The 26,793-nt window shown below is 42.5% G+C and overlaps 1 protein-coding gene across 1 annotated transcript in view; it reads left to right on the forward strand.

The window, feature by feature from the left end:
- The window catches only part of LOC110485561 (dnaJ homolog subfamily A member 3, mitochondrial), an 80,225-nt gene extending 58,889 nt beyond the window's left edge, over positions 1-21,336 (forward strand). Inside the window, exons 12-13 of the transcript XR_016485727.1 lie at positions 19,276-19,386; positions 19,606-21,336. The gene's annotated coding sequence lies outside the window, so the exon portion shown is untranslated. The remainder of the gene's footprint in view (positions 1-19,275; positions 19,387-19,605) is intronic.
- The last annotated feature ends 5,457 nt before the right edge of the window (positions 21,337-26,793 follow it).

A 26,793-nucleotide genomic window follows, 5' to 3' on the forward strand; every position in this document is an offset into this window, starting at 1 on the left:
AGAGACAGAGACAGAAAGGAGGCGAGCATAACCACAGGCTGAGTACAGCATGGTGTTGTGGGTGGGTGCCGGTGATTACAACATAAGTCTCCATTTCCTGAACTGGAAAACTGAAAAATCACTGTTGTAAGCGCCCAGGAGAGTATGAGCATGTGTGCCTGTGTTTGTGTGTCTTCTCTCTCTCTCTCCTTATAAGCATAATCATCTCCAATTGGACCACTATGTATTTTAGAAAGTCCCTTCTCACTGGGCACAGACGTCAATTCAACGTCTATTCCATGTTGGTTCTGCCAGTGTGTGCCCAGTGGGCAGTCAGCAGTATGTTAATACAGAGTAATGTCTCCTTCTACATTGTTAACCAAACACACAGAGTGAACAATATCCCTTATCCTCCAGCTGGTAACACACAGAACAATATCCCTTATCCTCCAGCTGGTAACACACAGAGTGAACAATATCCCTTATCCTCCAGCTGGTAACACACAGGGTGAACAATATCCCTTATCCTCCAGCTGGTAACACACAGAGTGAACAATATACCTTATCCTCCAGCTGGTAACACACAGAGTGAACAATATCCCTTATCCTCCAGCTGGTAACACACAGAGTGAACCATATCCCTTATCCTCCAGCTGGTAACACACAGAGTGAATAATATCCCTTATCCTCCAGCTGGTAACACACAGAGTGAATAATATCCTTTATCCTCCAGCTGGTAACACACAGAGTGAACAATATCCCTTATCCTCAGCTGGTAACACACAGAGTGAACAATATCCCTTATCCTCCAACTGGTAACACACAGAGTGAACAATATCCCTTATCCTCCAGCTGGTAACACACAGAGTAAACAATATCCCTTATCCTCCAGCTGGTAACACACAGAGTGGACAATATCCCTTTTACTCCCCTGCTGGTAACACACAGAGTGAACAATATCCCTTATCCTCCATCTGGTAACATACAGAGTGAACAATATCCCTTATCCTCCAGCTGGTAACACATATAGTGAACAATATCCCTTATCCTCCAACTGGTAACACACAGAGTGAACAATATCCCTATCCTCCAACTGGTAACACACAGAGTGAGCAATATCCCTTATCCTCCAGCTGGTAACACGCAGAGTGAACAATATCCCTTATCTTCCAGCTGGTAACACACAGAGTGAACAATATCCCTTATCCTCCAACTGGTAACACACAGAGTGAACAATATCCCTTATCCTCCAGCTGGTACCCACAGAGTGAACAATATCCCTTATCCTCCAGCTGATAACACACAGAGTGAACAATATCCCTTATCCTCCAGCTGGTAACACACAGAGTGAACAATATCCCTTATCCTCCAGCTGGTACACACAGAGTGAACAATATCCCTTATCCTCCAGCTGGTAACACACAGAGTGAACAATATCCCTTATCCTCCAGCTGGTAACACACAGAGTGAACAATATCCCTTGTCCTCCAGCTGGTACACACAGAGTGAACAATATCCCTTATCCTCCAACTGGTAACACACAGAGTGAACAATATCCCTTATCCTCCAGCTGGTAACACACAGAGTGAACAATATCCCTTATCCTCTAGCTGGTAACACACAGAGTGAACAATATCCCTTGTCCTCCAGCTGGTACACACAGAGTGAACAATATCCCTTATCCTCCAACTGGTAACACACAGAGTGAACAATATCCCTTATCCTCCAGCTGGTAACACACAGAGTGAACAATATCCCTTATCCTCCAGCTGGTAACACACAGAGTGAACAATATCCCTTGTCCTCCAGCTGGTACACACAGAGTGAACAATATCCCTTATCCTCCAACTGGTACACACAGAGTGAATAATATCCCTTATCTTCCTGTGTCTGCTATGCATTTCTCAATTTATCTGTTTTTTAATTTTCTCATCTGTATTCGTTCTTATTCTTCTACAGCTAATTCTAAAATGCATACACACACACACACACACACACACACACACACACACACACACACACACACACACACACACACACACACACACACACACACACACACACACACACCATTCTAACTGATTGACCTAAGGTCTACTCAACAGAGCAGCATATTTCAGTGAAGTTCAGTCTAGGTTCAGATTGAGATGGATAGATAGGGGATGGCTTGGATCAACTTTAGGAGGAATCATCAGGAGATTTGGCAGTGAAGCACAGTATGTCTTACTATTCCTATACATTTGTAGCATAGGGAGTCATAGACAGTACATCCATATATCCAGAGCTATCTTTTTTTTAAATTTTTTTTTTACATTAGGATGAAATATGTAACATTTTCAGTTGTAGACAGTGCAGCCATGTATCCACTACATTCAGTACCTCTAGTATGGCTGATCTATATATCATGTTTCTACGTAAACCCCACCCATTCTATTCCATCTCAGAATAATAAGAACCACTTGTGCTTTCCAATCATCTGTTTCATTTGACATAAAACAGAATTTTGCATATTTCATCCCCTTAACACTTCAGAAATGCAAGGCTTCAAAAACAACATCCATAATTTTGGTAAGAGACAGTGCCAAGAAAAGGGGGGCTGTAGTCAGAAGCACATACTGTAACGCTAATGAGAATTACCCAGAGTGCACTTTAACGAGGACGTCTGGAAAAGGGCTTTGTCTCTCTCTCTCTCTTTCTCTCTCACTCTCTCTCTCTCTCTCTCTCTCTCTCTCTCTCTCTCTCTCTCTCTCTCTCTCTCTCTCTCTCTCTCCTCTCTCATTTTTAATGGTCGCTTTTAATGTGCCAATTATGGTGTAATTCCGGAATGTTCTCCATTCTCATGGAAAAATAAGTATGTGTCTGGAATGGCACCCTTCTCCCTGTTTAGAGGCCCTGTAGGGGAATGGTTGTAGGGAATATGAAGAGAATTCACTATGTAGGGAATATGAAGAGAATTCACTATGTAGGGAATATGAAGAGAATTCACTATGTAGGGAATATGAAGAGAATTCACTATGTAAGGAATATGAAGAGAATTCACTATGTAGGGAATATGAAGAGAATTCACTATGTAGGGAATATGAAGAGAATTCACTATGTAGGGAATATGAAGAGAATTCACTATGTAGGGAATATGAAGAGAATTCACTATGTAGGGAATATGAAGAGAATTCACTATGTAGGGAATATGAAGATAATTCACTATGTCGGGAATATGAAGAGAATTCACTATGTAGGGAATATGAAGAGAATTCACTATGTAGGGAATATGAAGAGAATTCACTATGTAGGGAATATGAAGAGAATTCACTATGTAGGGAATATGAAGATAATTCACTATGTCGGGAATATGAAGGGAATTCACTATGTAGGGAATATGAAGAGAATTCACTATGTAGGGAATATGAAGAGAATTCACTATGTAGGGAATATGAAGAGAATTCACTATGTAGGGTATATGAAGAGAATTCACTATGTAGGGTATATGAAGAGAATTCACTATGTAGGGTATATGAAGAGAATTCACTATGTAGGGTATATGAAGAGAATTCATTATGTAGGGTATATGAAGGGAATTCATTATGTAGGGAATATGAAGAGAATTCACTATGTAGGGTATATGAAGAGAATTCACTATGTAGGGTATATGAAGGGAATTCACTATGTAGGGAATATGAAGAGAATTCACTATGTAGGGTATATGAAGAGAATTCACTATGTAGGGTATATGAAGAGAATTCACTATGTAGGGTATATGAAGAGAATTCACTATGTAGGGAATATGAAGAGAATTCACTATGTAGGGTATAGGGTGCCATTTCAGATGCTGACTAAGATTGTTTAGAACTGACTTCTAGGGAAAGTTGAAAGGGCAGTGTTGTCGTCTTGGCTACTGTGAAAACAGTCCAACATCTCAATCAAATCAATCAAATGTATTTATAGAACCCTTCTTACATCAGCTGATGTCACAAAGTGCTGTACAGAAACCCAGACTAAAACCCCAAACAGCAAGCAATGCAGGTGTAGAAGCACGGTGGCTAGGAAAAACTCCCTAGAAATGCTGGAACCTAGGAAGAAACCTAGAGAGGAACCAGACTATGAGGGGTGGCCAGTCCTCTTCTGGCTGTGCCGGGTGGAGATTATAACAGAACTTGGCCAAGATGTTCAAATGTTCATCGATGACCAGCTGGTCAAATAATACTGGATAAGACAGGAGAAATACTCCAGATATAACAGACTGACCATAGCCCCCCGACACATAAACTACTGCAGCATAAATACTGGAGTCTGAGAGAGGAGGGATCGGGAGACATCTCACCTTGTTTGGAAAGCAACAGCTGTTGATCAAGTGTGTGTGTGTGTGTGCGTGCGTGCGTGCGTGTGTGTGTGTGTGTGTGTGTGTGTGTGTGTGTGTGTGTGTGTGTTCGTGTGTGTGTTCGTGTGTGTGTTCGTGTGTGTGTGCCTGCCTTTCTAACATCGTAAACACTCTCTGATGACAGTTCTCACAGGTTTTTAAGTATACTCCCTGCGTTGTAACAGTTTATGATACTTCCATTTAAACATTTATCAAGCTATTGTTTTGTTTACTTAGCTGACGTCATCCAGGTAGTTTCACACAGGAAGAGAACGACATGATATAATCTACCCCAGGTGTTGTATTTGAACAAGGTCATGTTATTGTTGTAAGGGATTTTCAGGTGTAAAGTAAAGGCTTTGCCTCACTTAACTTGGGAACTAAAATGAACTGGACCCTGCTTGACTTAGGAACTAAAAAGAGGGGAAAATGAGAGACGTCATTGGTCCATCAACAGGTGTGATTATGGTCGGTTCAAAGAGGCACCAATAGTGGTGCTTAAGTCCTTTCTATGGAAGAACTTGCTCTATGATTTCCTTCTGCCGTACATGTTGGGAGTTGCAGTCCATCTTGACAGTTACGTTGGTCCGTCAGCATGTCGTTATGAAGTGGGTCAGAGGGGAAAATATATTATCTGTTCAGTTGTATGGAGCCTCTTCTGTGAGTGTGGTATGCTGGGAGTTGCAGTCCATCTTTGCACTTGCAGTCTTTCACAGGGCATGATGGTTGTCATCCTTGTCTTCAGTCCTCAAAGCCTAGTGTTGTTTTCCTCTGCTGTTGCTAGTATATCCTTTAAGTTGAAGTACTCAACTCTCACCCCATCTTTATGTCCCCCATCATTCTCAAATCCCCTCCACCAGCCCCCCAGAGCAGAGCTGGAGCTCATCCGTCAGCAACACACAGACACACATAAATACACACACACACGCTCCCCAGTGAACTCTCCGTGCCCTTGGTTTAGGCCCTGGGCTTAGTAAGCGTAATGAGAGGAGTGTGTCAGTGAACCGGGTCGAAGAGTTCTGGCGCAGGGTACTGATTAGGCACTGTGTTTGCGTGTGTGTGTGTGTGTGTGTGTGTGTGTGTGTGTGTGTGTGTGTGTGTGTATGTGTATGTGTATGTGTGTGTCTGTGTCTGTGTCTGTGTCTGTGTCTGTGTCTGTGTCTGTGTCTGTGTCTGTGTCTGTGTCTGTGTCTGTGTCTGTGTGTGTGTGTGTGTGTGTGTGTGTGTGTGTTTATACCGGGTGTTCCTGTGGCAAACCCAGGTCCCCAGTGATGAAGTGAGACAGACCACACCCCTCCACAACACAAACACACACAGACACACAGATCCAGTTCACTTCCTTTACAACACACACCCATCGTCTATCATCTGACGGGCGTGGTATCTCTCTGTTTTAAACATGTCGAGTGTGTGGGGGAGTGGGGGAGTGTGAGAGGCTGTGAGCCTGTATTTTTACAGTGGTGGAACAAGTACCCCGTTGTCATACTTGAGTTAAAGTAAAGATACGTTCATAGAAAATGACTCCAGTGAAAGTCGACCTGTAAAATACTACTTGAGTAAAAGTCTAAAAGTATTTGGTTTACTTAAGTATCAAACGTAAATGTAATTGATAAAATGTACTTAAGTATCAAAAGTAAAAGTATAAATCAGTTCAAATTCCTTATGTTAAGCAAATCAGACTAGCATGTTCTTGTTGTTTAAAAAAAATATATGCATAGCCAGGGGCACATTCCAACACATTCCAACAGAAATCATTTATAAACAAAGCATTTGTGTTGAGTGAGTCCACCAGATCAGAGGCAGTAGGGATGACCAGGGATGTTCTCTTGATAAGTGTGTGAATTGGGCCATTTTCCCATCCTGCTAAGCATTACTTTTAGATGTCAGGGAAAATGTATGGAGTAAAAAGTACAATAATTTCTTCAGGAATGTAGTGAAGTAAAAGTAAAAGTTGTCAAAAACAAAAATAGTAAAGTACAGATACCACAAAAAGACTTAAGTAGTACTTTACACCACTGTATGTGTGTGATTGTGTGTGTGTGGTTGTGTGTGTGTGGTTGTATGTGTGTGGTTGTGTGTGTGTGGTTGTGTGTGTGTGGTTGTATGTGTGTGGTTGTGTGTGTGTGGTTGAATGTGTGTGGTTGTATGTGTGTGGTTGTATGTGTGTGGTTGTGTGTGTGTGGTTGTATGTGTGTGGTTGTGTGTGTGTGGTTGTATGTGTGTGGTTGTGTGTGTGTGGTTGTATGTGTGTGGTTGTGTGTGTGGTTGTGTGTGTGTGATTGGGTGAGTCATTGCCAGCATTTGTTTGTTCAAGTTCCTCATTTTTTAAACTCCAGAATCAGTAAAGATGGTGAAACAAGGACATTGATAGAGAGAGGGAGATGGAAAAAGTTATATAGAAGGAAAGACAGAGAGGGAGATAAAGACAGAGAAGGGGAGAGAGAGAGGTCTGACTTCCCAGTAAGAAGGTGAGGAAAACAGAGAGAGAGCGAGAGAACGACAGGCAGAGAGAGGGAGATAAAGACAGAGAAGGGGAGAGAGAGAGGTCTGACTTCCCAGTAAGAATGTGACGGAAACAGAGAGAACGAGAGAACGACAGGCAGAGAGAGGGAGATAAAGACAGAGAAGGGGAGAGAGAGACGTCTGACTTCCCAGTAAGAATGTGAGGAAAACAGAGAGAGAACAAGAGAACGACAGGCAGAGAGAGGGAGATAAAGACAGAGAAGGGGAGAGAGAGAGGTCTGACTTCCCAGTAAGATTGTGAGGAAAACAGAGAGAGAACGAGAGAGCGACAGGCAGAGAGAGGGAGATAAAGACAGAGAAGGGGAGAGAGAGAGGTCTGACTTCCCAGTAAGAATGTGACGGAAACAGAGAGAACGAGAGAACGTATACATATGAAATGGGTGATGCAATATGTAAACACAATTTAAAAGTGACTAAGATACTGTAGAATAGTGTGGAGTGCAGATTATACATATGAGATGAGTAATGCTAGATACGGAACAATATTAAAGTGGCTAGTGATCCATTTCTAAAAGTGGCCAGTTATTCCTTATCTATGTCTATAGGCAGCAGCCTCTGTGTTAGTGATGGCTGTTTAGCAGCCTGATTGCCTTGAGATAGAAGTTGTTTTTCAGTCTCTCGGTCCCAGCTTTGATGCACCTGCACTGACCTTGCCTTCTGGATGATAGCGGGGTGAACAGGCAGTGGCTCGGGTGGTTAATGTCCTTGATGATCTTTTTGGCCTTCCTATGGCATTGGGTGCTGTAGGTGTCCAGGAGGACAGGAAGTTTGCCCCCGGTAATGCGTTGGGCAGACCGCACCACCCTCTGGAGAGCATTGCGGTTGTGAGGGGTGTAGTTGCCATACCAGGCGGTGATACAGCCTGACAGGATGCTCTCAATTGTGCATCTGTAAAAGTTTGTGAGGGTTTTGGGTGACAAGCCAAATTTCTTTAGCCTCCTGAGGTTGAAGAGGCGCTGTTGTGCCTTCTTCACCACACTGTCTGTGTGGGTGGACCATTTCAGTTTGTCAGTGATGTGTACGCCAAGGAACTTGAAGCTTTCCACCTTCTCCTCTACTGTCCCATCGATGTGCATAGGGGGGTGCTCCCTCTGCTGCTTCCTGAAGTCCACGATCATCTCCTTAGTTTTGTTGATAATTTTCCTGGCACCACACTCCCAGAGCCCTCACCTCCTCCTCATCATCGTTGTTGGTTGTATGAATTAGTCCTACTATTGATTATATTAATTAGGATGTTATAGGATTATATGAATTAGTCCTGCTATTGATTATATTAATTAGGATGTTATATGAGTATAGGAATTAGTCCTGCTATTGATTGTATTAATTAGGATGTTATATGTATTATATGAATTAGTCCTGCTATTGATTATATTAATTAGGATGTTATATGAGTATATGAATTAGTCCTGCTATTGAAGATATTAATTAGGATGTTATATGTATTATATGAATTAGTCCTGCTGTTGAAGATATTAATTAGGATGTTATATGTATTATATGAATTAGTCCTGCTATTGATTATATTAATTAGGATGTTATATGAGTATATGAATTAGTCCTGCTATTGAAGATATTAATTAGGATGTTATATGTATTATATGAATTAGTCCTGCTATTGATTATATTAATTAGGATGTTATATGATTATATGAATTAGTCCTGCTATTGATTATATTAATTAGGATGTTATATGAGTATATGAATTAGTCCTGCTATTGAAGATATTAATTAGGATGTTATATGTATTATATGAATTAGTCCTGCTGTTGAAGATATTAATTAGGATGTTATATGTATTATATGAATTAGTCCTGCTATTGATTATATTAATTAGGATGTTATATGATTATATGAATTAGTCCTGCTATTGATTATATTAATTAGGATGTTATATGATTATATGAATTAGTCCTGCTATTGAAGATATTAATTAGGATGGTATATGATTATATTAATTAGTCCTGCTATTGAAGATATTAATTAGGATGTTATATGATTATATGAATTAGTCCTGCTATTGAAGATATTAATTAGGATGTTATATGATTATATGAATTAGTCCTGCTATTGATTATATTAATTAGGATGTTATATGATTATATGAATTAGTCCTGCTATTGAAGATATTAATTAGGATGTTATACGTATTACATTAATTAGTCCTGCTATTGATTATATTAATTAGGATGTTATACGTATTACATTAATTAGTCCTGCTATTGATTATATTAATTAGGATGATATACGTATTACATTAATTAGTCCTGCTATTGATTATATTAATTAGGATGTTATATGATTATATTAATTAGTCCTGCTATTGAAGATATTAATTAGGATGATATACGTATTACATGAATTAGTCCTGCTATTGAAGATATTAATTAGGATGTTATATGCATGTCACGCCCTGACCTTAGTTATCTTTGTTTTCTTTATTATTTTGGTTAGGTCAGGGTGTGACGAGGGTGGTTTGTTAGTTTTTGTATTGTCTAGGGGGTTTTGTATGTCTAGGGGTTTTTGTAAGTCTAGGTGTTCATATGTCTATGTTTGCCTGAATTGGTTCTCAATCAGAGGCAGCTGTTTATTGTTGTCTCTGATTGGGGACCATATTTAGGTAGCCATATTCCTTGGGTATTTTGTGGGTTCTAATTCTATGTTTAGTTACCTGTCTGCACTACTCATATTTGCTTCATGTTTTGTTCAGTGTTCTTTATTTAATAAAGAAGTGTGTACGCTCACCACGCTGCGGCTTGGTCTCCTCCGTACAACGACCGTGACAATGTATTATAGGAATTAGTCCTGCTATTGATTATATTAATTAGGATGTTATAGGATTATATGAATTAGTCCTGCTATTGATTATATTAATTAGGATGTTATATGTATTATATGAATTAGTCCTGCTGTTGAAGATATTACTTAGGATGTTATATGTATTATATGAATTAGTCCTGCTGTTGAAGATATTAATTAGGATGTTATATGTATTATATGAATTAGTCCTGCTATTGATTATATTAATTAGGATGTTATATGTATTATATGAATTAGTCCTGCTGTTGAAGATATTACTTAGGATGTTATATGTATTATATGAATTAGTCCTGCTGTTGAAGATATTAATTAGGATTTTATATGATTATATGAAGATATTAATTAGGATGTTATATGATTATATGAATTAGTCCTGCTATTGATTATATTAATTAGGATGCTATATGATTGTTTTGAGTGGAGTCACAGTATGCTGACTAGAACTGCGTCCCAAATGACACCCTATTCCCTACATAGTGCACTACTGCTACCTATGGGCTCTGGTCAAAAGTAGTGCACTATATAGAGAATAGGGTGCCATTTGGGATGCTGACTGGCTGTTTACATCCTCCATGTTAATCCATGGTCTCCCCATCACTGAGGAGCTGAAAAGCCCTCCATGACTTTTAATGGCCTGGTACGTTGTTGAGGTCATGTCAGTGGTTAGTACAACATCAGACAACCCTCCTCCTTTCTTTATTATGTTCAGTTGTTCTTTCTCTCTCTCTCTCATTCCCCCTCATTCTATTCCCGTTCTCTCTTTCTCTCTCTCTCATTCCCCCTCATTCTATTCCCGTTCTCTCTTTCTCTCTCTCTCTCATTCCCCCTCATTCTATTCCCGTTCTCTCTTTCTCTCTCTCTCATTCCCCCTCATTCTATTCCCGTTCTCTCTTTCTCTCTCTCTCATTCCCCCTCATTCTATTCCCGTTCTCTCTTTCTCTCTCTCTCTCATTCCCCCTCATTCTATTCCCGTTCTCTCTTTCTCTCTCTCTCATTCCCCCTCATTCTATTCCCGTTCTCTCTTTCTCTCTCTCTCTCATTCCCCCTCATTCTATTCCCGTTCTCTCTTTCTCTCTTTCTCATTCCCCCTCATTCTATTCCCGTTCTCTCTTTCTCTCTCTCTCATTCCCCCTCATTCTATTCCCGTTCTCTCTTTCTCTCTCTCTCATTCCCCCTCATTCTATTCCTGTTCTCTCTTTCTCTCTCTCTCATTCCCCCTCATTCTATTCCCGTTCTCTCTTTCTCTCTCTCTCATTCCCCCTCATTCTATTCCCGTTCTCTCTTTCTCTCTCTCTCATTCCCCCTCATTCTATTCCCGTTCTCTCTTTCTCTCTCTCTCTCTCTCTCTCTCTCATTCCCCCTCATTCTATTCCCGTTCTCTCTTTCTCTCTCTCTCTCTCTCTCATTCCCCCTCATTCTATTCCCGTTCTCTCTTTCTCTCTCTCTCATTCCCCCTCATTCTATTCCCGTTCTCTCTTTCTCTCTTTCGTTTATTCTTTTAACTTCTTTCATGTATATCTCTCTCCCACTCTACCTCTCTCTCTCCCTCCCTCCTTTCCCTCCATCTCTCTCTCTCTCTACAGAAGGGTGGTGGTCTGTTTCATGCGGTCCTGGTGAAATCAAATTCGGAGAAGCGGAAATATTCCAATTACAGAGGACTTGTTAAAAGCTGTAAATGACAAAAGGCATTACTCACTGTTTGAAGGGCAGCTAGGCAGGAAGAGAGAGACACACACACACACACACACACACACACACACACACACACACACACACACACACACACAAACACCCAACCCTCGTCCCACCTACTCCAACCCTCTCCCACACTCTTCATCACATCTGGAATCCGCCTCCTCCTTTATGTGGTTCTAGAAGTCTCTTTTTGTGGTTCCACACTCTAGAACTCTCACTCTCCTCTCTGATTGTTGTGAGGCTGTCCACAACCAAGGCTGCGTCTCAAATGGTACCATATTCCCTTTATAGTGCTCTACTCCTGATAGGGCTCTGGGTCAAACCTAGTGCAATACACAGGGAATAGGGTGCCATTTGGGATGCACTCCAAAAACCGACGACTCATTGGATGCGTATGGTGCTCTACTCCTCTCCCTGTTCAGTCATTTCAGGACACTGTGTGAAAGCCAGTTCAATCATGTTGAATTATTGCTTGGATGAAGGCCCTGTGTTAAACTAGTGTCCTGTCCATGGTTGTACTCACACTACAGAAACAGGAGATCGGCTCTTGCCTCATGGGCCGTTTTGGTCAAGGCTACTTATTTTATTGCTGTGATTTGTTTTCATGTTTTCTATATCGAGGCCATCAATAAATCAATTCACAAAACATATTCTGCATCCTAAATGCCACACTATTCCCTACATAGGGCTCTACTTTTGACCAGAGCCCTAGGAAATAGGGTACTATCATGTACCCATACATGATGTGCTGAACATGACTCCTTCCAGAATGTTGCAAGATGCTCAGCGTAATTGGCTCTTGATGATTCTTACACCTGGACCATTGAATGATGTCCTCATATCGTGTATCCTTGGGAAGTATGTAGTTGCATCAGGGATAACATATCAGGGCCAACATATCTGGGCTAACAAATCGGGGCAAACATATCAGGGCTAACATATCGGGACTAACATCTGGGCTAACAAATCGGGGCTAACATATTCGGTGCTAACATATCAGGGCTAACATATCGGGGCTAACATATCTGGGCTAACAAATCGGGGCTAACATATTCGGTGCTAACATATCGGGACTAACATATCGGGGCTAACATATCTAGGCTAACAAATCGGGGCAAACATTTCGGGACTAACATATTCGGTGCTGACATATCGGGGCTAACATATAATTTTACATTGACATTTTAGTAATTTATCAGATGCTCTTATACAGAACAGCTTACACGAGCAATTCGGGTTAAGTGCCTTGCTCATGGGCACATTGACAGATTTTTCACCTAGTCGGCTCTGGGATACGAACCAGCAACCTTTCGGTTATTGGTCCTACCCTAGGCTAACATATCAGGGCTAACATTTGGTAGTGGCACCGGAAATGCTTTGTTGAAGCCCATCTCAACTTAAATGGGGATAGAGACAGAGCGGAAATAACAAACAATATGCTCACTCCAAAGGTTTAAATGGGGATAGAGACAGAGCGGAAATAACAAACAATATGCTCACTCCAAAGGTTTAAATGGGGATAGAGACAGAGCGGAAATAACAAACACTATGCTCACTCCAAAGGTTTAAATGGGGATAGAGACAGAGCGGAAATAACAAACAATATGCTCACTCCAAAGGTTTAAATGATTCAAACTTGACCTGTTTTAGGGTCAAGAATTTCCTCAGGATTTGGAGAGAGAAAAATTGAAGTATCTTGTGGCTTCTACAGGTGGCCCTATTGGGTGGTAAGAAGAGGTGAGACACCAAGAGGCCTGAGAAGGGACAAGAAGGCTATTTTTGGATCAAGCTGAGTCAAAGTTGCTATGGGATGCGGATTCAGTTGGGTGGCCATAGGGTTACTACCCGCCTACTCTTCCCTGAAATGCTAACGTGTTGGTTATTACATTCAACTATTTTAAACACGGCCACCACAAGCCCATGAGACAAAGCCAAACTCCCACGAAAATACTCACCCTACGGAAAATCCTTCTCAATAACATCAATAATACACACGTCTCTGATTGCTATCGTGATTTCATGCGTTCGTGTGTAAGTGCATACAACATGTGTGTTGGCGGAATGGGCGCCAGAGTGTATACATTGAGCTGATTGAAGGAAAGAGGTGGACAGGATATAAGGCAGATAGATGGTGACTCAGCAGTTTATGGGTAGGTTCTGGGTTCTACCCTGAGTTCTCTGCCAGCTGCTGAAAGCCAACACTGGTGAGAAAGAAACACACTGTTCACATGGCCCCACTATCAGCCCACACACAGCCATAGACACACACACACACACACACACAGGCGCAGACATACTGTACACACACACAGAAGGCGCAGACATACACACACAGACGGAGACACACACAGATTCAGAGTTCAGAGACACAAACATGTCTGTCTTAAAATGAGGTATTTCTAGCATATTCACAAGAAAACTCCCCTGTTTCTCTCTCTCTCTCCCCCAACTCCTCTTCCAACAGTAACAAGCCCTGACCTTGACTTACTCTTTCCTCCCTTCCTTTCTCTACTGCTCTATTTGTTCCTCTTTTCTGTACTTTCCCGTCTCTCCAAACCACTCATATCCTCCTCGTTCTGCAGTTGTCTCCAGTCATCTTATTCTCCTTCTCAATCCTCCTGAAACCCTAACTCTAGCCACAACCCTAACCTCAGGAATCTGCTAACACATTCCATCCCTTTTCTCATCCTATTTCTTCCCTTCTCTCCTTTCTTTTCCTCATCTACTCCCCTCCTCTACCTCTCTCCTTCCCTCCTCTCTCCTTTCTTTTCTTCATCTACTCCCCTCCTCTACCTCTCTCGTTCCCTCCTCTCTCCTTTCTTTTCCTCATCTACTCCCCTCCTCTACCTCTCTCCTTCCCTCCTCTCTCCTTTCTTTTCTTCATCTACTCCCCTCCTCTACCTCTCTCCTTCCCTCCTCTCTCCTTTCCTTTCTTCATCTACTTCCCTCCTCTACCTCTCTCCTTCCCTCCTCTACCTCTCTCCTTCCCTCCTCTACCTCTCTCCTTCCCTCCCCTGTCCTTTCTTTTCCTCATCTACTCCCCTCCTCTACCTCTCTCCTTCCCTCCTCTACCTCTCTCCTTCCCTCCCCTGTCCTTTCTTTTCCTCATCTACTCCCCTCCTCTACCTCTCTCCTTCCCTCCTCTGTCCTTTCCTTTCCTCATCTACTCCCCTCCTCTACCTCTCTCCTTCCCTCCTCTACCTCTCTCCTTCCCTCCTCTGTCCTTTCCTTTCCTCATCTACTCCCCTCCTCCATCTCTCTCCTTCCCTAATTTCTCTTGGCACAGGATTTTTCCAGTTTGAGGATGTAACTTCTCTCAGGACTATTCATTCCACCCACTCCTCCACTTTATCCACCTCTTCTCTCTCCTCTTCAACTTTTCCCTCTTCAATCATTCATTTTCAAAGGTTAGGACTTAAACTATAGTGCATGTAACAAAGTTTGGCCACGTCTAGGAAGTGCTGGAGAAGCATTACCTTTCTAGTTAGTGTATTCAACCTGCAATTCACCAGCATCATGCTCAGCTGGCACAAGAACAGAAACTGAAAATTAATCATTTTCATTGGACAAAATCAGGCATGTCAGATTCAAAAAGTTTCATCACATTTAAAAGCTACTGAACAGGACCCAGGTGGGTCGGAACAGGGCCCAGGTGGGTCTGAACAGGGCCCAGGTGGGTCTGAACAGGACCCAGTTGGGTCTGAACAGGGCCCAGGTGGGTCTGAACAGGACCCAGGTGGGTCGGAACAGGGCCCAGGTGGGTCTGAACAGGGCCCAGGTGGGTCTGAACAGGACCCAGTTGGGTCTGAACAGGGCCCAGATGGGTCTGAACAGGACCCAGGTGGGTCTGAACAGGGCCCAGGTGGGTCTGAACAGGGCCCAGGTGGGTCTGAACAGGACCCAGGTGGGTCTGAACACGGCCCAGGTGGGTCTGAACAGGGCCCAGGTGGGTCCCGTTAAGATACAGCAGCATTTCTCCCAGTACTCTGGTAACTACTGAAAGCATCCTGCTGTTTCTGTCCACTGGAGCGAACCACTTAACCTGTCCTGCCTCAGTCAACATTGTACTGTTTCTATTTGTTTTCTCTATGGACTGTACCAAAACAACAGGAAGCCAGGGGTCATCCCAAGGCCATGGTCTATGCCAATAAACAGAGGTTTGTGAATAATCACCACTAATGGTTTAGCCCATTCTACAACTGTATGATTCTACGGATTCTAAGAAGGCTCTCAAGTGTTCTTATTATTCTTTAGAAACCTGTTGAAATGACTTTTCAGTACACAATACTTACAGCACTAACTGTCAACATAGCCCCAAGACCATGAAAGTCCTTTGTATTCCCATGAATAATACATGTTACACTATACTATACAAACAATACAGTGTAACAGGAGTACAGTGCAGTCATCTCAGTAACCTCATCCACCAGTCGGCTCTCTCTAGCTACTGAGCCTGGGGGAGAGGTCAGCAGTACAGTGCAGTCATCTCAGTAACCTCATCCACCAGTCGGCTCTCTCTAGCTACTGAGCCTGGGGGAGAGGTCAGCAGTACAGTGCAGTCATCTCAGTAACCTCATCCACCAGTCGGCTCTCTCTAGCTACTGAGCCTGGGGGAGAGGTCAGCAGTACAGTGCAGTCATCTCAGTAACCTCATCCACCAGTCGGCTCTCTCTAGCTACTGAGCCTGGGGGAGAGGTCAGCAGTACAGTGCAGTCATCTCAGTAACCTCATCCACCAGTCAGCTCTCTCTAGCTACTGAGCCTGGGGGAGAGGTCAGGAGTACAGTGCAGTCATCTCAGTAACCTCATCCACCAGTCAGCTCTCTCTAGCTACTGAGCCTGGGGGAGATGTCAGGAGTACAGTAAACTAAAGTGTTACTCTTCATTCAAAACGTTCAGATAATGTGAATGTACTGTAATGTGGTTCATAGCCATGTAGTCATGTTATCAGCACAGTGTGAGAGGATTGAGTGGGTGATTACATAAATATAATCTTATCTTCTGGCTCTGGGTCAAATAGAGAGGATGTGTTTCGGGGGTCGTTATACACATGAAAGACTGTCAATCTCAAAGGGAACCCTATTATCTTTATAGTGTACTACTTTGTCCTGGGGACCATAGGGTTGTGGTCAACATTGGTCTGCTATATAGGGAATAGGGTGCCCTTTGTGACGCTGCCAGTGTGTTACTGCAAGTGTCAAGGGATTGGTGAGGTAGTGTGTATGTGTGGGATAGGGGTGAGAGGGGAAGAGTGTTGTCATTTTTTCCTCCTTCCTTCCCTCTGTCCCTCTCTACGGACGGACACGGATCCCCCCTTTCTCTGGATCTGGCTCAGGGAGGCCGTGGGAAGATTTTCTGTTAAAAAAAAGAGGGGGAAGAAGAAAAAAGAAAACAAATTGTAAACATAACTGAAACAACATACAGTCCTCTGGTGAAGACATCCAACACGGGCTCTATTATTATCAATGGCCAGAGAGGACTAGGTGGAGTTTGGAGGCCTGTAGACCCCACTGTGTGTGTGTGTGTGTGTGTGTGTGTGTGTGTGTGTGTGTGTGTGTGTGTGTGTGTGTGTGTGTGTGTGTGTGTGTGTGTGTGTGTGTGTGTGTGTGTGTGTGTGTGTGTGTGTGTGTGTGTGTGTGCGTGTGTGTGTGTGTGTAAGAGGGAGAGAGAGGGAGAGATAGAGAGAGAGTGCATTCCCTGTAGCGGGACCTGAGCGTGCATATGGACCAGCCTGCTGTTTCACATTTACCACACTTTAACCCTTTCAACCGGTGTGTTTAGAGGGGGAGAGAGATATTACAACACAGTGCACTGTGGAGAGTACTGCATGGGAAGCACATCCGTTTGTCTCAGAGGAAATATCTGTTGGAGAACTATGAGAGGAGAGAGAGAGAGGGACATACCAGTTAAATAGTGTATTGTATGGAGAGATATAGTCCTGATGTGTAGCTCCCAAGTGTCTTAGGGGGACTATATAATACCCATTGGAGAACTATGGGAAGAGGTGGGAGTGAGAAAGAGAAGGAAAAATGAGAGGAAGAAGAAAGGGATGTGGGGGAGGAGATGTGGGGGAGGAGAGAGGTAGCTGTTTCCAATTATAATGTAAAATGAGGTAGTAGTTGGGGGGGAGAGAGAGGAGGGGAATGGAGGAATGAGACAGATGGTTTGCTTACAGATTTCCCTCCATCCCCACTTCTTTCTCTCTCTCTTTACTCTCGTGCGCTCTTTTATCTCCCTTTCTCCCTCTCGTTCTTTCTCTCTTTTTCAGCTGGACTCTGTAAAAGAACAAGGGAAGTGAGTGTCAGGAGGATAGGAGAATAGGAACAGGCAGGCATGGAGACCACTGAACCATCAAACAGTGTCCAGCACATATTAGGGAGAGAGGGACTGGCATGGAGACTACTGAGCCATTAAACAGTAGCCAGCACATATTAGGGAGAGAGGGACTGGCATGGAGACCACTGAACCATCAAACAGTGTCCAGCACATATTAGGGAGAGAGGGACTGGCATGGAGACCACTGAGCCATCAAACAGTATCCAGCACATATTAGGGAGAGAGGGACTGGCATGGAGACCACTGAACCATCAAACAGTGTCCAGCACATATTAGAGAGAGAGGGACTGGCATGGAGACTACTGAGCCATTAAACAGTATCCAGCACATATTGGAGAGAGAGGGACACCTGGAGACTACTGAGCCATCATACAGTGTCCAGCACATATTGGAGAGAGAGGGACACCTGGAGACTACTGAGCCATCATACAGTGTCCAGCACATATTGGAGAGAGAGGGACACCTGGAGACTACTGAGCCATCATACAGTGTCCAGCACATATTGGAGAGAGAGGGACACCTGGAGACTACTGAACCATCATACAGTGTCCAGCACATATTGGAGAGAGAGGGACACCTGGAGACTACTGAGCCATCAAACAGTGTCCAGCACATATTGGAGAGAGAGGGACACCTGGAGACTACTGAACCATCATACAGTGTCCAGCACAGAAAAAAAGGAAAGAGGAACACATGGGATTGTTCTCTGAGTAATAATTATATTTGGACTTTTCAGAGAATAGTTGTGTACGTTGGAGGGGTCAACTTTTGGGAGGGGGCACAAAGGGAGAGATTGATAGAGAGAGGTATTAAGAGAAAGCGAGTGAAATCTGGCCCTGCAGGCCCCTGTGTAAACACCAGGCTGGTGTGTGAGCATGTGCGGGGGCGCGCGGAGGGGTGGGGTGTGTGGGGGGGGGGGGGGGGTGGAGGGTAGAGGAAGGTTATAAAGTTGTACACCCTTCACATAGGCCTCTCTCTCTCTGTCTGTATTTCTCTCTTTCTGTCACGCATGCACACACACGCACGCACGCACACACACACACACACACACAGACACACACACACACACACACACACACACACACACACACACACACACACACACACACACACACACACTGGATGGCTCAATACTTCACTCAGTTGGCCACACAGACACATGCCGGGTCCAGAATTTAAACCATCCCCTTACACACACAAACACACACATCACAAATACAAAGCTCTGCACCTAAATACACATACAGCCAGCCAAGTGTAACAGAGACAGCCTGCCACAACCCACCTTTACACACACACACACTCACCACACACATGCACACATACATTTCCAGAATGATCCAGCTTTGTTGCATTGCTCGGCAAAAATACTCTGTAAGTCTATTATTTTGTGTGCATTTTGCATATTTCCCATCACCTAATGAACAACCACAATACCAGTCTGGTGTTAAGCTTTCTGTGTTGTATTGACGTCTCCTGAAAATGACATCTGCTGCTTTAGAATGAACAGTCATACCTCAGTTAATGTTTTCATATCAGCAAAAAATCATCTATTTTCTGTACTTTCAGAGTGGGAGCTGATCAAGGGGTCGGAAATGTAGATATTGCCAGATGTATGTTCACTCTCCGAGGAACAGGCCGTGGAAGCTTAATTGCTGGGTAAAGTGTCCATAACCAGAGGTAATTAAACTGTTCTGTGTTCTTTTTCTCTCTTCCTCTCTGCCTGTCTTGTTGTACATGGAACCTGTTTCACATCCATTCATTAAAAAACCATTAAGATGTCAGCTGCTCATTTGAAGATTTACACCACATAAACACTCAGCAGTTTTCACTGGACTATCAAGCCCCTGTTGCTGCCAAATGTATCGTCACTAATACAGATGTGTTTCTTTTGACCAGATTCCATATGTGGAGGACCTGCTTTATCAGGAGAATCATCTGGAATCTGGAAACACTGACAATGGGGTCACTGTTCCTGACATCCCATATGCCCCCTGTCTACTGAGAATCTTGCTGTGCTGCAACGTCAAGTGAACCCAACCACTGGACATATACAGCTCTGGAAAAGATGAAGAGACCACTGCAAAATGATCCGTTTCTCTGGTTTTACTATTTATAGCTCTGTGTTTGGGTCCAAATTTCACAGTGGGTGCGAGACACTGTGGCTTGTAGGCCTCTCCAGGTCTCGCACCCACTGTGAAATTTGGTTGTCCTGTAAGAAAACTTGCTTCCTTCTGCGCTGACAATGTTCCCCAACTCTGAGGATTGGTTTTTCCAGTAGGACAATGCTCCATGCCACACAGCCAGGTCAATCAAGGTGTGGATGGAGGACCACCAGATCAAGACCCTGTCATGGCCAGCCCAGTCTCCAGACCTGAACCCCATTGAAAACCTCTGGAATGTGATCAAGAGGAAGATGGATGGTCACAAGCCATCAAACAAAGCCGAGCTGCTTGGATCTTTGCGCCAGGAGAGGCATAAAGTCACCCAACATCAATGTGAAAGACTGGTAGAGATCATGCCAAGACGCATGAAAGCTGTGATGGAAAATTAGGCTTATTCCACCAAATATTGATTTCTGAACTCTTCCCAAGTTAAAACATTAGTATTGTGTTGTTTAAAAACGAATGTGAACTTATTTCCTTTGCATTATTCAAGGTCTGACAACACTGCATCTTTTTTATATTTTGACCAATTGTCAGTTTCTGCAAATAAATGCTCTAAATGACAATATTTTTACTTGGAACTTGGGAGAAATGTTGTCAGTAGTTTATAGAATAAAACAAACATTTTAATTTTACCTTAACACATACAGTACCTATAAATAGTAACACATACCTATAAATAGTAACACATACCTATAAATGTACATGCGTGCTCTTCAATTAGTTATGAGCCTCCAGCCTTTTTAGGTGCAGTCCTCCCACACTATGTAGGATATTGTTTTAAGGGGGGGAGGGTGAAAGGATAGCAGGCCCTGCTGTCAAAGTGAGAGAGTAGGCTATTCTGGATAGAGCAGGTACTTTTGTGTAGTCTATTTCTTGTGAGGTTTTCTGTCCTCAGATGCAGAGAGCTGTGAAAGCCTGTCTGCAGATGAAGAGGTCGAAGGGCAGCGGTTCTCAGTCCTGTTCCCATGGGACTCAAAGGGGGGCACATTGTTGTTTTTGCCTTAGCACTACACATCTGATTCAAATGATCAAGTCATCATCAAGCTTCAAGGGGTATTTATCTATTCATTTGTGACGCTATCCTTGATCTGATCCTGCTATTGTCACATCCTACACAAGCACATGCATCTATCTATCCAATGTTATCATGATTTGTTATAAGGGATACTACACTTATATTATACAGGAAATATTATTAACGAGATGCTTTACATTGAGATACAGATAGAGATGTAGTAGTCCCAGAGTTAATGATCCAAGGTCAGCTTTGCATTTCACCTCCTGATGACTATGATGACTGACCGTGTTTTAAAAACGTAATCATGCTCTCTCTCTATCCATCTGTCTCTCGTCTGCAGGTATGTTTTGATGTCTGCAGGTATGTTTTGATGTGAGAGAGGAAGCCAGTCCCGTCATCGCCACCTCACCCACCCATGAACTTTCAATAAAGCGTTTCACATTCTCCACTGGTTGAAATGAAGTCTCTCACTGAAATACTACACCTATCCTGTGTCCTCAGATTAATGCAGATGAAGGGAGTTAGATATGCATAGGTTTAGTTCTGTATATATGAATTACAAATCAGCCTTTACTTAAATCATGTTTCTAGTCTGTTGCATAGTTACAATGTGTAATCATTGATGTCCCAGGAGCAGGAGTGGTAAACACTGTTGAAGTGTATCATTGTAATACATACATGCAGACACAGCATCATTCAAAGAATGCCGTTTGATACTCCTGGTATTGGATATGACTGAAAAATAATGTCTCACAGAGATTTATACCTGAACCGCACCTTCATTTGTCAAGGAAGAGTACATGATCAGTGAATATATTCAATGTACAGGCTACAATGTGGGGATCTCATGCGTGGTGATAACTACAGGACATGGTCAGTGAATATATTCAATGTACAGGCTACAATGTGGGGATCTCATGCGGGGTGATAACTACAGTACATGATCAGTGAATATATTCAATGTACAGGCTACAATGTGGGGATCTCATGCGGGGTGATAACTACAGTACATGTATATTGGACTTGCATCCTTGACACATTAAAGTTATTATATTCTACTCAATCCATAGGCATCATTAATGCCATTCAGACTTGAAGTCCATATAACAACTATGATAGCTGAGGTTCATAGATAGGTCCTAAACTAACATTCATACCAAAAGTATAAGGGTCCATACACAGATCGGCTGCATACTGTAGCCAGCTACACATCCATAGGCATACAGTTATTTTTATCCTCCACTACACAATAAGCAAATAAATAGTTAGCTTGCTGTGTTACTTCAGCTGTATTGCATGGCAAATACAAGCAATTGTACATTCATTTTGCAGTAAATGATTTAGCTAGCTAGATTCTTTACATCCACTGTTTCCCAAGACGACAGCCTGGTTTGCTGGTTTTCTCAGGAGTCCCTAAAACATTAAACAACACAAATTACAAAGTCATACTCATGTCATAACACTAGCTAGCTAGCTGGCTAATGTTAGCTAGTCAGCTAACTTGCTAAATAGCGATTTTTGTAAATTAACATTATGACAAAAAAATATGCACAATCATTTTGTCTCTACATTAACTTACATATTCCTCTCAATTGTAAATTTTTTGCTTGACTCGTTATGACGTTATAACTACTTACATTTTCTTCCACTGGAGTAATGAAGCTGTGACGCTGGGTCTCTCTAAATCCCGCGGTGTAAGCTCACAACTTTTAAAGGAGGAACCACTGTACAGTACCAGTCAAAAGTTTGGACACACCTACTCAATCAAGGATTTTTATTTATTTTTACTATTTTCTACAGTACATTGTAGACTAAAAGTGAAGACATCAAAACTATGAAATAACATGTAGTAACCAAAAAATAAAATAAAATATATTTTAGATTTTAGAATGCTGTGGTAGCAATGCTGGTTAAGTGTGCCTTGACTTCTAAATAAATCACAGACAGTGTCACCAGCAATGCACCCCCACACCATCACACCTCCTCCTCCATGCTTCACAGTGGGAACCACACATGCTGAGATCATCCGTTCACCTACTCTGCGTCTCACAAAGACATGGTGGTTGGAACCAAAAATCTCAGATTTGGACTCATCCAACCGAAGGTCTAATGTTCATTGATCGTGTTTCTTGGCCCAAGCAAGTCTCCTCTTCTTATTGGTGTCCTTTAGTAGTGGTTTCTTTGCAGCAATTAGACCATGAAGGCCTGATTCACACAGTCTCCTCTGAACAGTTGATGTTGAGATGTCTGTTATTTGAACTCTGTGATGCATTTATTTGGGCTGCAATTTCTGAGGCTGGTAACTCTAATGAACTTATCCTCTGCAGCAGAGGTAACTCTGGGTCTTCCTTTCCTGTGGCGGTCCTCATGAGAGCCAAGTTCATCATAGCTCTTGATGCAACTGCACTTGAAGAAACTTTAAAAGTTCTTGACATTTTCTGCATTGACCGACCTTCATGTCTTAAAGTAATAATGATCTGTCGTTTCTCTTTGCTTATTTGAGCTGTTCTTGCCATAATATGGACTTCGTCTTTTACCAAATAGGGCTATCTTCTGTATACCACCCATACCTTGTCACAACACAACTCAAACGCTCAAACGCATTCAGAAGGAAAGAAATTCCACAAATTAACTTTTAAGAAGGCACACCTGTTAATTGGGTGGCTATTATGAAGGTTCTCAAATATAAAATAAAATATAAAATTTGTTTAACACTTGTTTGGTTAATAAATTATTCCATATGTGTTATTTCATAGTTTTGATGTCTCCACTATTATTCTACAATGTTGAAAATAGTAAAAATAAAGAAAAACCCTTGAATGAGTATGTGTGTCCAAGCTTTTGACTGGTACTGTACGTGCGCACGCACGCACACACACACCGACTATGGATGAGGGGATTTCCAGCCCACTCTGCACCACAGCTGCAAGACTGCGCCCGGCGAGCCGCCGACCTGACGCACACTGATGACCTCATCGAAAGGGGAGCGACTGTCAAAACAAACCGCACACGCTCCGGAACACACACTGAGAAGGACACACACACATACGGACACACAGACAGACACACAGACACACACACGTCTGTGAGACAAAGGCTTCAGACTATGCTTGGCCTAAGCACACTCGGTACACTGTTCACACAGCCAATCAGTAATAACGGTGTCATGGTGGTTATTCTAGGAAACAGCAGTGTACAGCACACCAAAAGGTTGTGCATTAGCTTTTGGTGAGGATATGAGGGAGAGGAGGATGACTGAAAGATGAAGATCCCTAGCAGAGAAATGTACGAGACCCCCACCTTGTATCTTCAACATTCCCATACCCCCCCTCTCTAGAACATTCCAACGTTCTAACTTTCCCAGGTCAGTTAAGGGAATTGCGTCTAGCGAAACGGGGAACGTCGGTACGTCAAGGTCGGAGTTATTAGCAAGTTGGGATCGGGAGGGGAAGTTGTTTCTCCCCTGTTGCCTGTTAGGAATAATTACAGTTTTACTGCTGGGTCTGACAAGTGATTCTTAAATTCTTAAGCTCTCCTCAGCATGAGATAGTTAATAAATGATGGGGCTGTGTTGTAAGGTTGGGGAATAGGGACAATAAGGTGAATAGGGACAATAAGGTGAATAGGGACAATAATGAGAATAGGGATAATAATGAGAATAGGGACAATAAGGGGAATAGGGATAATAAGGGGAATAGGGACAATAAGGGGAATAGGGATAATAAGGGGAATAGGGACAATAAGGGGAATAGGGATAATAAGGTGAATAGGGACAATAATGAGAATAGGGATAATAATGAGAATAGGGACAATAAGGGGAATAGGGATAATAAGGGAATAGGGACAATAAGGGGAATAGGGATAATAAGGGGAATAGGGACAATAAGGGGAATAGGGATAATAAGGGGAATAGGGACAATAAGGGGAATAGGGATAATAAGGGGAATAGGGACAATAAGGGAAATAGGGATAATAAGGGGAATAGGGACAATAAGGGGAATAGGGACAATAAGGGGAATAGGGACAATAAGGGGAATAGGGACAATAAGGGGAATAGGGATAATAAGGGGAATAGGGACAATAAGGGGAATATGGATAATAAGGGGAATAGGGACAATAAGGGGAATAGGGATAATAAGGGGAATAGGGACAATAAGGGGAATAGGGATAATATGGGGAATAGGGACAATAAGGGGAATAGGGACAATAAGGGGAATAGGGATAATAAGGGGAATAAGGGGAATAAGGGGAATAGGGACAATAAGGGGAATAGGGATAATAAGGGTAATAGGGACAATAAGGGGAATAGGGACAATAAGGGGAATATGGAGAAGTTGTATGGAGTGGGAACAGAGATGGATAGTGGGAAGGAAGGTTAGAGGTTGTTCATCATAGTTCAGAGACAGATAAAGAAGAAACAGGGAGAAGAAGGGTTCTCATTAAAACTCTCTCCTGACCTCTCTATGGGGCTTCTGGCCTTAGTATGAGAGGATGGATTGAGGGAAAGAAAGAGAGAGTTGGAGAGAAAGAGGGCCAGTTGCTTTACTGACGTCATGAAAGTCACTCATCCGTGAGGAAGAGTGGTGGAATTAGAAAATGAAAAATCTCCCTCTTCTCTTTTCGTTTCACATTTGGCCGTTCCGCTTTCTTTCCTCCCATTCTCTCTCTCTTTCCTTCGTTCATTTCTCATATTTTATGAGCCAGTGCTCTTTGGAAATCTTGCTCAGCATTTGTGTCTGAATCTCTCAACTCACTTTGGCACAACTCTGTTTTTCCACACTAATTGCACACAAATGGCTGCTAAAATGAGCAATGAGGCCCCAGCGTGGGTCCACCCTTGACACAAAATGGCTGATGTTGATTGGCTCTGGCCTCCTTTGGTGTTACTCAACCCTTCTGTGCACCTCAACTTGGGCCAGAAGTTTATATTGGCCAGGAAAAGGTTACACAACTCCAGGCCCTAGTTGTGTAACCCATGAATTGGGCTAGGATTTGTCTTTGTCTGGTAACTTAGCCTGGAAAAACTCATAGTGTAACTCAATATTCCATTTGCTGTTAGAGTTGACTGGCCTACTCTAACAAACCTAGCACCCATCACAAACAACTACAGTATAATTAAAAACAACAACACTGAAATTACCATACAGCATCAACAGAGTTATTATTTGAGGCCTGTTATCTTTAGGCCAGTGGTTTCACAGTACATTGAGAACCATGTCTGCTCTGTGAAAGCTATTATAGATTACAACCATTACCAAGCCATTGTCGACATCCTCGGGACACTAAGGAAAGAGATTCAACTAGTCTGGTCCCAGATCTGTTCGTGATGTCTTGCCAACTCCTATGGTCATTGAAAAGACAGCAGAAACAGATCGACATACTCAGGACACTAAGCACAGAGTAGCTATGGACACAAATATATACCACTAGTTGAGGGCTCATCCAGGTTCTGCACTCACACATCGTCTGTTGTGTTTGTTGACCTTGACTCTGAGAGAGAAAAAGGGAGTAAGATAAATAGTAGGATAGAAGGTAGGGTATTGTGTATAGAGAGAGAGAGAGAGAGAGAGAGTTTTTCAGTTTTTCTGCGGTGTTGTTGTTTTCCTGTGATGTTGTAGTTCTTTTGTTCACTTAACACTTAACTTGTAGGCTCACATGTTATCATCTTTCTCAGCTCTCTTGTATAATATGAATACAAGTATATATTTGTATTACAAATATACAAATATAATATTTCAGACATCTAAAACACCCAGACAGTACATTTCAGAATTTCATGGAACTGTCATTCAGTTTATTTTCAACAAAATAACATCTTTCCACACAATGTGGATGGTATTTTATGCGTGTGCCCCATTTGCATTCCTTTTGTCATTGTAGAGTCTTCAGATCCCTGCGCAG

The sequence above is a fragment of the Oncorhynchus mykiss genome, chromosome 13 (genome assembly GCF_057628025.1).
Source record: "Oncorhynchus mykiss isolate SJ-2025 chromosome 13, ASM5762802v1, whole genome shotgun sequence".
NCBI classification, from domain to species: domain Eukaryota; kingdom Metazoa; phylum Chordata; class Actinopteri; order Salmoniformes; family Salmonidae; genus Oncorhynchus; species Oncorhynchus mykiss.